We start from the raw sequence: 7,248 nt of genomic DNA, 5'->3' as shown, positions 1-7,248 counted from the left end.
TTCAGTTATTCCTTGTTGGATTATGTTGTACCACCCTGAAGGATCAGTTGCGACGCGTTGTAAATGTGAGTGCTTTTAGATTAATCCAGTATCGTAAAAGCAAAACAAAAGTTCTCATATTTGCGAATCAGAGCGCGGGAGAATATCACCAGGAACCAATGAGAACTCAAGGGCAGCAAAACACGATTGACCAACTCGCTAGTGATTTTGGTTTGAATCTGATTGGTTGAGAAAGTGGCGCGAAATATCCAGACCAATCACATAGGAGTAAGGCAAAATCAAAGTGTTCCTGGATTACTTTTGACTTTGAACACTTTTGCTAAATTTTCTGTTACCACTTTCGTTTACTCACTTCTCTTCCGTATGGCCCAATAATTGTTAGGCTGTTCTTTTGCGAAATTTGCATCGTTAATTTACCTCCACGGTTTCTATGTTAATTTCAGTGGGCGTATGAAATGGTAAATCTTCTGTTTTCTATAATTGTGACATGTCACGTGCGGAGGCTGACGAATCCTCTTACTTTGGAACGAAATGAGTTGGGAAGAACTGACCGTTGAAATGAGTAATTATAGTGTGCGAATATCCGCGAGATAATAGCGCGTTTGATATTCCCGAGAGCTTAAGATCAAAGGAGTTGAACCCTGGTTTTATCATAGGTGGATGTCTTAAATTAGCTCTGGTTTAATTGTTAAACTGAAGAAATGTAAAATGGTTTCCGTGTTTACATAGCCTGATGTAAACACGCGGGAGGTTGGGAGAACACGAGATAAGCGTAGGAAACCACGACGCGAAGCGGAGTGGTTTCCAGCTTCTCGAGTGTTCTCCCAACCTCCCAAGTGTTTACATCAGGCTATGTAAACACGGAAACCATTTTACATTTCTTTTATAAAATAACTAATGAAAGAGGAACGAAAACCGTGTTTACATACGCTCATGTAAAATGGTTTTATGGCCAATCAGAGCGTGCGTACTATTTGAATTATTTTATAAAATGTATTAAAACACTGGTAAAGAACGTGAATTGTGATATGTCACGTGCGGGTGACTAAACAGTGATATCGAACGAACTTGTTTTGCTTTCGAAGTCCATCAGCGTGTCGAAGCCGTTCCGTGTGATTTGAAATCATGTTTCAAACCTTTAACACAAATGTTAGAGCTAGAAACAGTTTCCAACTATCCTCTTATTTTCTGTTCACATTGTGCAGATAATACTGTTTTTCCTTTTCGCTTTGTGGCGTGCCTGCACAGCGCTTAGGCCTCGATGAAGGGGGAGAAACTCCATCCGTAAACAGAACAGTGGAACAACGTAGTATATAATTTATGGGAGAATCCCCAAGTTTTAAAAGACATCGACTCCAAATGTTCCTCGACTCGTTGCTTTCTGGTCTAGTTTAATCTAGTTTTTGTGTGTACAATCGACTTACGCCTGTTTTTATGCTTAGCGAGCTTGCGGGCAAGAAAAGACGCCATATGAAAATTTGAAATTCTTAATTCGGCTTGAAATTCTTCAAATTCAACTAAATGTTTCGTTCGCCACACACCTCAAAAGTGATGATAACGGAAAAGCAAAAGAGTCATCTACGGAGAATAGGCAAGGGCCTGGTAACAAACGAAAGATCAAGTCAAATCGAAGTTTTGAGACAGCGCGTGATGTGTTGTGTCGAAGGGCGTTCGTTGTGAGTCATAACTTCCAAAGAGCTGACGTTGTAATGCTTTGTTTCAAGGTGAAAAAAAATCGACATTATCTAAAGTAATTCAAGAATGAAACTAATTTGTTCCTGTGTACCTGTCAACCTTACAAGTCGGAAATTATTTGATCGTAGGGTGATATGACTCTTATGTAGAACGTATTGATTCATTTTGTGGAACAAATTCACTCTCATTTGGAAAGACACGACTTCGAGTGAACTGACCGTGGAAAGGGTGATCGGATACCGCGATTATCAGAAAGGGTAAGTGCCTTAATTTGCTTAAGAGCCTAAGATCAAAAGAGCCGAACCCTAGATTTATCATGGGTGGATCTCATAGAAATTCGTTTTATATTGTCTCCGGTTTAATTGTTAAACAAGTTTTAAGACATTGGTTAAATGAACCATTTCAGAAGCGTCAAAAAACACATACGTCACAGTGCAGCCTTTTACTCAACATCAGTGGACCTTGAACAATGGATAGTTTCGAACGAAGAATGGCTGCACGAAACCTTCATAGCTGCTAATACTTTGCTTAGGTCGACTGGAAGCTTCAGAATTATTTAAAATCATTATTACGAACTTGAACTGAGTGACAAATATATCGGGATTTGCCTTTATACAAACAAAGCTCTTTCTGGGGGTGAAGAAACAGATGATCACGACGCAAAAAAAAACACGCTATGTCACTACCACTGGACTCTACAAAACGAATTCGTTTTTCTTCCTTGTAAAGCAGTAAAGATGAAAAAGCGAAACTCTTGCGCTGGTTCTTTCGACGAAATAACCGGAGGACAAAGATCGACGAATATTGCGTGATAAGTGTTCGGTGATTTTGTACCACGTAATAAAAAATAGCCAATAGAAGCGTGCAAAATTAATGGAAGGGCTCGTTAGGTTGTTAGTTAGAAATGGTAATCCTAAGATGATGATAAATAACTCCTTCAGCGGGCGCATTGCTTTATTAGAAGAATCGATACCACTACTGAAATTAGGGCTTAGTGATTCAATAAACTGATGACCACACGGGCCCAAAGGATTGAATGGACCAATTCCTTCAGGTTTTCCAAAATGTAAAGAAAGCCGACCTCTTTCTGAGAACTTTAATTATACAAAAAAAAGATCAGGATAAAAACTAAAATTTGCTTCTAGGATAACTTAAAATTAATTTACTCTCCGCAGGCTTTCACCAAAAATCCGTTGTCCCTTTTTAAAAAAGGAAGGCTTGCAAACTTTCCCTCGATTGTCACGTTTGTTTGCGAAGGATTTTTTCATTTGAGATGACTTTCAACAATTTCAAATAATTTCGAACTATCAACTGTTACCCCTCGGAGAAGAAGACACTTCTCCCCTCAGTAAGAAAACAATTGCCTTTCATTCTGTCTTTGCATGCATGAAACATTGTGTCTATCGCAATGCAGACAAGAGCTGGAAAGGAGTATTTGCATAATCGGTTGTGTCGAGTTAATTCTACAAACCATTGATTTTCGTCAGAAAGATTTCACTGTGTATCAGTGAACTCCATTTAAAGTCACTAAAGATTAACCCACCCCAACAAAGATTTTCGACCTTGTTATCAAGGTGAACAGCGCCCCTGATTTACATTAAAATGATTCCGTCGTAAATGATTGAATCCCCCAGGGAAGAGAGTGGAACAGGTAGTTCTCTCGTCAGTATGAAGACAATTGACTTTCATTCTTTCATTCTGTCTTTGCATACATGAAATTCTGTATATCGTTATACAGATAAGTGCTGGAGATCAGTATTTGCGCATTCGGTTGTGACGAGTGACTGCTACAAGCCACTGACTTTTACCATAAATATTCCTCTACGTTCACTGAACTTTAACAAAAGATCACCCATGAAATATAAGTTAACCTGGCTCTGCTGTCATTGCTAACATGGTAATGGAAGACGTGGAACAAAGGGCCTTAGCCACCTCACCGGTTAAACCCTTTTTCTGGAAACGATATGTCGATGATGTTATTTCTGCGGTATCCGGAAATGATATGCACCTCCTGTCGCATTTGAATTCAGTAGAGCCTTCGATCCAATTCACCCTTGAGCGTGAAAAGGATAGACATTTGCCCTTTCTTGATTTAAATGTGCATCAAACCATGTCTGAAGGTTAATAGGGTCGTAAATCATAGCACCTCTTTAATTTAATACTCCCGAGGGAAGGGAGGAATTTAATGAACACGAAAATGACCCAAGAATTCCGCCTTTTTAAGAATGTGCGTAGTGAATGGAAAGTCACTCTGCTTGAGTACTTCGAAGAGGAAACATCTCCAATATTTCAGCCTGCTCAGAGGTAAGTTCTCCACTAATCGTCGGCGATTTTTGCAACTTTCGATGGTGCGGCTCATATCAATTCTCTCTTATAATTTTGTTCAATTACAGTTTTTTTTTCGTAGTTAGTTTGATTAGGCCGAGATTTTCTTTCTCAAGTTCATCGCCAAATATCCTACCCCAAAAATTAAAAACGCGTACAAATCATACATTTTCCTTTGCCATTAGCCATCCATTGCTTATGGTGATGGTTCAGAGAATTTAGTATCAAATTGCAGCACTCTTCAAGTGGATATATTTTTTTTGTTTTCACCATTTATCAGCTCGATATTTAAAGTACTGATATTGTAAAGAAAAATCGATCCATCTTTTCCACTTCTGGGAGTCAAGGATGGAATGAAAGATCATTCCTACAATGAGTAAAGCAAATTTGGATTCTATCGAAGAGGTCTAAAATAAATTAGGGCATGGAAAGCGAATCATTTGGAGCAGTCTCACGCGACATCAGCGCGAGGGGCGAGTCTCACACTCGCGTCAAACATGAGTCACACACACACTTCACCCCCACCCTACGCTCGTTTACGGTCAGCTACATATGCAAATTTTAAATGCGACCAGTGCGGTATAAAGCTATATCCAAATGCCTAATGACGTGTTTTTTTCTGACAAAATATAGATCAGATTTTCCATTGTTTTTACTTGAGATTCAATAACCCTCTTTCTGTTCTATTCTTCTCTTATTTGAGTAACATGCACACGATGGTTTCTTTCTAAAAGGTTCTGGTTTTACCATGGTGATCTTCGATGCATAATGGAAAGCACTCATCCAAATCATTTACTGAACTCAACTAATCTACTCGTGTCAAACCGTCCGTGGAACAAATTAAAAATTCCTGAATCGAATTAAAAGTTAATTAGACCTTAATGCCGGTGCCAGAAACAACTGGCACTAGAAGATCGAAATAATAATAATTGCTCGAGACTAACCATCGTTGTTCTTTGCCCATTTCTAGACTCCAACAATCCGTCAAGTAAAAATATATTCTTGGGTATTATTACCGTGTAACTGACTTAAGACATAATTACCGTTTAAACATGAATCATGACTCTTGGGCACACTGGAGGCAAACCTGATGTCTGAGAAGGAAGTCACTCTATTTCTTTCGTTGTGAACATGAACTTCAAGAGTGATAAACTCAAAACGAACGTGATTTCGAACATTTTTGTTGTTGTTTACAGGACCCTTAAGAATGGCTCAAACTGGATTGATTCTTGTTCCTTTACTCTTGTTGTCCATCGCGATTCTAGGTAAGATTTCCTAATATGCAAATCTGTAAATCAAAACCTGGAACATTTTATAGTGTAGTGGACAAGGGACGGAAGCCTGGGAAAATTAGAGCCCGGAGGAGTACTGGGATGAGAGAGGAAAAGGAAGGAATCGGAAAGAATGCGACAGAAACCACATCATCACAAGAGAGATACCCCAACACTAGCACCACTACTGTAAGACCCAAATTCCCCGATCTTCTTGTCGTTAATGAATTCGTTTTCTTAATTATTATCTTAGTGCAGAGCAGATCTGCAGAAATCTGTGACTCAGAGTCAGAAATCCAGCACCTTGCCACAAAAACCCCACCTACTACAAGAGCCGCATGGTCAATAACAGTGCAAATAACAACGGGTTACCCCAATGACCCGCACAGGAAAACACAATGTAGATACCGATGCGAAACCTTTTGCAGGAGTTCAGCCAAATGGAGAGATTGCATAGCCTTTGCATCGCAGGTTAAAGCTGATTACAACTCAGATTGCCTTTGCTGGGGATACAAATCTCTGCCCTCCTTTGGATCTGATGTTTCAATTGGAGAGGCCACTTACTTAAATGGTTGGTGTGTATCAGAATTTTTCAGCAATGGGATGACGTTTTAAGTGCCCAGACTCCAGTCCTCTCCGCTCCGAAGACATTTAACAAGGCTTCTTGGCCGCCAGCTTAGTCAAGTGTCTAACTTAAGTGCAGCATGTGATTCGTTTAATAAATTTGTAATAATAATCGAGTTGGGAATTGATTAGATCTGTCTTTGTTCTGCATCACTGTTTATTTAGTAAGGCTGCTTGTCAAGATAAACAGAGTTCAAGTCTACAATATAATGCTGGTGTGTTATCTCACTTGGTACCTAAACTGGGAAAGGTTACGTAGGAATTAGGTGCGGACTAAAATGAATAATCGACTGATAACTGAAACTTGTTTGTCTCAGTCTCTTAACAAAGACTGGGAATTGCTATAGTGGACTCAAATAGTCCAACATTGAAAACTAAGCACAAAAATACAACTTTCCCAAAAATCCTTGAAAAGAAACCACATTCTTAACTAATGGAAATCAAATTTCCTTGATTTTCTCTGTTTGTGGAAAATTTAACCAAACCTTATCTTATGTGAGAGATTTAGTAAACTGTACAGGAACCAAGGATGTTTGTTTGTAATACAGGAGAGTTGTTATGTATGTATTTACGTGAGTAATATTTTAAAAATACCCTGCACTTCCAATGATCATCATCCTCAGTCCAAGAGGCGAAGCCACAGTGACAACTGATGGGTTCTTGGCATACAACTTCACACATTTTTTCATGACTGAAATTCCATTCCTAAAGTATTCATCAATGTTCCCTGCAAACACCTGATTTTTCATTCTTAATTCTCCATTCTTCATTCTACATTGCGCATACCCCATTCCCAATTCCTGACTCTCTATTCCCAATTCTTCGTTCTCTATTCTCCATTAACCATTTCCCACCGCTCATTCTCCGTTTCCCATTCTCCATTTCCCATTCTCCGTTTCCCATTCTCCATTTCCCACCCTCCATTTCCCATTCTCCATATCTCTTTCAGTCACATTCCTCCATAACCATTGGTAACTCGCGTAACTCTGGTTTGTGTCAAGCAATAAAGGCACAACCACCTCCCTTTGGTTCTCCGTGAGAAACCAGCCTCTCAAACAGAATTTAGTGAACAGTTGGTGAATTCCCACCAACTCATTAACAAGACGTGAATTGTGTCACTGACTGATTTACATCAGGATGATTTTGTGGCAATTATGCACCCATTTTCGGGAAAAAGGAAGAACCAAATAAAAGCTGAAACAACTCAAGGATTTACATGAGAAATAAATTACCCTGTGTGTCAAAGAGTTCGTACGAAGAAATACGCAGTCGATAGAAATTCTATTTTAGTGAGACGAGACTTGTAGACTAAAAAAACTGTAAATGAAAAAAA

This window comes from Pocillopora verrucosa, chromosome 7, assembly GCF_036669915.1.
Source record: "Pocillopora verrucosa isolate sample1 chromosome 7, ASM3666991v2, whole genome shotgun sequence".
In the NCBI taxonomy this organism is placed as follows: domain Eukaryota; kingdom Metazoa; phylum Cnidaria; class Anthozoa; order Scleractinia; family Pocilloporidae; genus Pocillopora; species Pocillopora verrucosa.
The sequence above is the reverse complement of the archived record's forward strand: the minus strand, read 5'-3'. Positions refer to the sequence as shown.